This window comes from Schistocerca piceifrons, chromosome 2, assembly GCF_021461385.2.
Source record: "Schistocerca piceifrons isolate TAMUIC-IGC-003096 chromosome 2, iqSchPice1.1, whole genome shotgun sequence".
NCBI lineage: Eukaryota > Metazoa > Arthropoda > Insecta > Orthoptera > Acrididae > Schistocerca > Schistocerca piceifrons.
This window is the reverse complement of record NC_060139.1, coordinates 227,967,645-227,973,679: the sequence shown is the minus strand read 5'-3', so window position 1 is coordinate 227,973,679 and position 6,035 is coordinate 227,967,645.

The following is a 6,035-nucleotide window of genomic DNA, read 5'->3' as shown; positions in this document are numbered from 1 at the left end:
TTGTTTCGAATGTTCATATGACAAGTACCATCCATCTAGTTGTTCGAAGAAAAGTGAGGACACATAACAGTGACTGGAAGAGCCATTGTAAAGTGACCTGGAGTAACACTTTAGTTGTTTACTATCCAAAGAGTTTTAGAAATTTATTTGCGTACCTTATTATGATCATTCCTTATTGATTTACTTACCTTATTAACCCTCCTATCCCTATCAATTGAGCGGATCATTCGCGCTGCTGCTGCTGCACAGGCAACTGCATTGAACGCTGCCAAGATGCCACACAGAAGATACAGTCGCCGTCGTCGTGCAAGACAGACTATATATAAAACAATTGAAGACGTTGAAATGACCACATCTGCCGCCGACAAGAAAAAGAATACCATCAAATCTGTCGCTGCACACGCTCTACTGGACGGACCTGCAGTCTTTTGTGGATGCAGACTGAATTTCAGCATCGACATCAATGATTCCTTTACCCACGGAAATGGATGGCTAACTGTCGCTGTTGTACGTGGTGGAACAGGCGTACCCAATGTATCCGGACTCGAAAGCTTTGTTGATCGTGACATCATAGCATACCGAACATATCATGTTACTGAAAATGCTAATAAAGACTTCGGCAAATCAACATATATGTCACCCTCACCCTTTTCCTTGTATACACGTAATAGACGTAAGCTATCTGTTAATGAAACTGTTTTTATATGGATTAAAGGTAAAGGTAGTTGTGAATATGTTAAATTTGTAGGTGATTGTACATTGTATTTTCACAAATAAATTGAATTGTAGCGTAGCCCTGAATTCTGTAGCGTAGCTGAGAACCTGTAAGCGTACATCTCGAATCTGTCGACATAGAGTATGCAATAGCATGTTACGTCAGCTCTCTGAGCGCGTGACCTTTGACCCCGCCGATAAGGCGGCTCAAGGCCATCTTGGCAGCGCGCCAGCCGTAGGGTTCTTCGAGATTCGAACCCGGGTCCTCCCATTCCCAGCCAGTTACCTGGGCCGTTGCGCTATCGGCGAAAGGCGTTTTGCATGTCGGTACAAAAGAGGCAGTTGTAAAAGTTCCTTACCCCCATTTCTGGAAAAATATGCGTTTTCGGACCCTGATGATGAAAAATGCTCTACTTACAATTATCTATCGATCCCGTCAATTTTGAGTTGATTGCTCGTCATAACCTTTAGGGGTGATTTTCTCAAAAACGAGGGGATGTTGATCCAAGCGACCTGCCAAAACTGAGCCGAATCGGTTGGCCGTGTCTGAGGCCTTCCCCTTGTGAGTGTTATTACCCACATCGTACTGTATGGACAAATTTATTAAAATATTATTATTTATAATGTGTTTCATGCAAATTTATTATTCTGATGATAACTTTTGGTATTCGGATTACAACACCGTGTTAAGTGTTTCCGGAAACTGTATCGATTCAAAGAAATGAATAATTGAAATTACTATATTTTGGTGAAATAATCAGTGATGTTGGAAATCCTGACACGTACGAGTACTATTACAAAGCTATGATTCCAGACTTTACAGTAACATGTTTTAATGTCTTAAAAGATAACTAGCGTGAAATTTAAGGCACAACAAAAATATATTCGGCTTTTTTTGCATTTATACCTGTTTACTTCCCATGTTTACGATTTGCTCCTCTAATTTATCTGGACTGTTTGACCGTCCGTTAAACAGACAAGTCAATAATAAAGAATTTGCATAATTTCCAATTTGGCAACTAATTTCCAACATAGGCATACAAAACTGTTCTGTAACGTATTATACTTTATGAGCTAACCACCCGTTTTGTAAACCACGTCACTGTTGAAACATACACGGAAGTGGCCAAAGTCATGAGATACCTCCTAATATTGTGTGGGACCTCATTTTACCCGGTGTAGTGCAGTAACTCGACGTGGCCTAGACTCAAGTCGTTGGAAGTCCCCTAAAGAAATATTGATCCATACTGCCTCTATAACTGTCCATAATGGAAGAAGGCGTTGCCGGTGCAGCATTTTGTTCACTGTGTGACCTCTCGATTGTGTCCCATATATTTTCAGTGGCATTCATGTGGCTTGAATTGTGCAAAATGTTCTTCAAACCAGTCGCGGAAACTAGTGGCCCGGAAACACGGCGCATTTTCATTTATACAAACTGGAACATGAAGTCCATGAATCACTGCAAATGGTATCCAAGTAGCCGAACTAAACCAAGGACCCAGTCCACTGCATGGAAACACAGCCCACACAATTACTGAACCAACGCCAGCTTCCACAATGCTTTTTCCACAATCTCGGTCCATGATTTCGTGGGGTCTGCGCCACACGCGAACCCTACCATCATCTCTTATCGGGACACATTTCACTAAGCTGCGGTTTTCGAGTCGTCTAGGGTGCAAACGATATGATCACGAGAACAGGAGAGGCGATGCAGGCCATGTCGCTCTGTTAGCAACGGCACTCGCGTAGGCCATCTGCTGCCATAGCCCATGAACGTCATATTTCGCCGCATTGTTCTAACGGAAACGTTCATCGTACATTCCACCTCGATTTCTGCAGTTGTATCTCACAGCGTCACTAGTCTGTTAGCACTGACAATTCGACGCGAACGCCGCAGCTTTCGGTTGTTAGATGAAGGCCGTCGGCCACTGCGTTGTCCGTGGTGAGAGGTAATACGTGAAATTTGATATTTTCGGCACACTTTTGACACAATGGATCTCGGAATATCGAATTCCCTAACGATTTCCGAACCAGAAAGTCCCATGCATTTCACACCATCTACCATTCCGCGTTCAAAATCTGTTAATTCCCGCCGTGGGAACATAATCACGTCGAGAATGTTCCCACATGAATCACCTGCGTGCAAATGACAATCCCACCAATGCCCTGCCCTTTTATAGTTAGTGTACGCAATACTATCGCCATCCGTAACTGTACATATCGCTGTCCTGTGACTTTTGTCACCTCAGTGTGTAGCATGTCTAAAATAGTAAATCCTCAGCTATCAGTTTTATAAACAAATATGTGTTTTCCAAAGACCAAAAATATTCATACGCAGTTCATTAAATAAAAACTCTTTATTCCAGAGCGCGCTAGCATCGAGCAGCAGCTGTGTACCGAGCTCGCGCACAACAACCATTGTGCTAACATCTCTGAGTCAGTGCCTAGAAAGTGACACATGTCGATGCAAAGTTATGCTCACCCAGGTGTAGGTCTGCATTGCATGTATAAATCTCTGATAACCGTCAAATCTGGAAAATTCACATCTCTGCGTATTTCGCTTGTTTAACTATATGTATGTGTGAAATATCTCCTTGAACTTCTGTGGCTGTTGCGAGAAAAAACGTTTTTTACCAGTTCATGGTGAATTATGTGGAAACTATGCTCAAATGACAGTTTTGGAATAAGGAGGTTTAACATAGTTATCACTGAAACTGTCTCTGAATGTGTAAACTAGCCTGGTTGTTGTGCTATGTAAGCATAAGATTTAAGAAACTGGTCGTAGTCCCAAAAAGACTATTTAAGTTTAATAAATGTGTCACGTAAGTGAATTTAAAACAATGGTATTGTATGTATTGTTGTTTAACATCATCGAATTCGCAGAAATAGTTTCCATCTTCGAGACTACGAACTCGTAGTCTAACGAGAAAAAGAAGAAGAAGCGGGGGGATCAGGTTAGTGCTGTCACACAAAGTGCTCTTTCTAGTTGTACAAAGGTGTTACCTTGCCAGAAATGAATATGATATGGTAGTAGACAAAGTACACTCCTGTGTGTTAGTAAATATTTCATAAATCACTCAGGAAGTGAGAAATGGAAAGAAGCACGTGCCACTATATCATATAATTGGTCCCAGATCAAATGAACTTTTTACGCAGACCATTGGATATCAAGAAGACACTTGAATGTATCTCGGAAGTATCAGCGATCACAACGACTAAAATATCTAAATGCGACATGAAGAAAACTAAAGTTCGACCTAAATTGACGGAGGAAGTGACTGCATTTACTGTATAATGTTTTACATTAAGCCACGCAAACACGATTCTGTAACTAGCTTTAAGCCTACTGCAGTCACAAAGAAACACTACTTCTCTAAGACTACACGTGGATACTACTAGCCCTCTGTTCGGCCGATTGCAAGAAAACTCGTGCCATATGTATTAGGGAGTCAGTTCAGAGAATCCACATTGCAAATCTCGATCTGGTTACAGAAACCTCTTTGCAAAGTACAGGCTGCTCGAGAAGTCCCTGTACCTCCTTGTATCAAATGCTAACTGATTGGATTTGCTGTAGCACAAGTACTTGCTTACGTGTTAAGTGTCCAGTATGTCGGTATCTTCCGCATGATGCTGTAGACCCATTTCCATACGCCTCCACGTTTCTGTTTATTTGTGGGTACGTCCGATGTTATAGGGCGAAGTGCATCCTCAACATCATTAGCAGTTATTCGTTTGTATCATAACGACGTGCAGATACATGCGCCTTAATGACTCCCCATAGCGAATCGTCGTGGTGGCCGTTTCAAGGGAGCCGGTGTTGCTGATGTTCCACTAACTATCGATAGTGTTGGAAAGTGCTCATTTAGGAACTCCCATACTGCAAGAGGGTATTCAAGAGGCGCTCCGTCTTGCTGCAACCATACACCTTCTGTGAGGCCCATTCCCTCAGGATGAGGTGTTAACCATTTTTGTAACGCGTGCAAGCCCTTCGCAGTCCCTTCAAAAAAGTACGGTCCAAGCAGATAATATAGGCATATCATTACTTGAGGTGCGTTCCTTTCTGACTGTATAATGTGGATTATCTTTGGCCCAAAAGACAAGTTTTCTAGAAAGCGAGATGCGAGAAATTGCACATTGAACCAGAAATGTAAACGTTATACGGTTCACTGCATTTGAAAGTCGAGTTAACAAAGGACGGCATACTAAAACGCGCTCATTCCGGTCTGTATCCGGTAACTCGTTTACGAACATCTGTCGGAAAAGTATGAGCCTAAGGTCTTTTTTCATTTGATTTCGCATTGTTATCGTCGCTACACCGAGTTCCGAAGCACGTTTCATTTTCGACTTGATAGCAGATTGTTCATTGGAAGGGTAGACTCCGGTACACGTTTCTTCATGTGCCTTCTTCCTTCCACTCCTTGGCCTGTCTTCGACAGCGCCAAAAGCAAAAGCACTTCTATCCCAATTCAGAAGTGTTGCCTTTTGTGGCGGAGCCTCATTAAATTTTTCCCGAAATCCTACCATAATCTGCCTTATTGTCTGCCCTGTGTGTTGTCGTTCGTGTAACCATAGTCTTGTCACTAAGAGCTCCTCAATAGAATAACTGTGACCGCTCATATCTGCCGTGGCTTCGCATTAAACCTCGACTGCGATTGCGAAAACATTTAAACATGGATTCCGACAACTGATTCCAACAACTGACAAGTAGGGATGTAAGTACGAACCTGCATAATAACATTTGATATTTTGGGGGTTACAGGAGTACGAGGTCTTCCCAACCACCTTGCATTCTCAAAGGTAAGTCACCATTTACTGAAGGAATGTTATTGGCAAATTGAAAGTGGCCGTTTAACAGGCAACTTTCTAGATATTTGTAATGATGTTTCTCCCACTGTTACTTCAGCGTTGTTTTAGTTCTATTCTGAAGCTATAACACTATACTTCAACAGAAAGAAGAGTCCTGCTAAACTGAAAAGCCATGTATAACACTATTATACAGGGGAATTGCACATATAGTATTTATAGGATTTGACCGTGATGTTTGACTTATGGATATGTAAATCAGACTATTATTTCCTTTTGCTATGAGTTTTCTAGCTATTAGAAAGAAACGTAGTGTAAATGGAATAATGCTGAATCTAGGACCTTTCTGAAACATGTACATTAAGTGGTATATGTAATGGATTTACGGTCGTCAGCCTATCTAGCCAAAGAAATGGGTACGTTTCAGAAAAGCAAATGAAGTAAATTCGGCCTACTTTTCCACTGTTCCCTAATATAACTTCACAAATACATTTAAATTTGAGGATATAGTTCTGAGA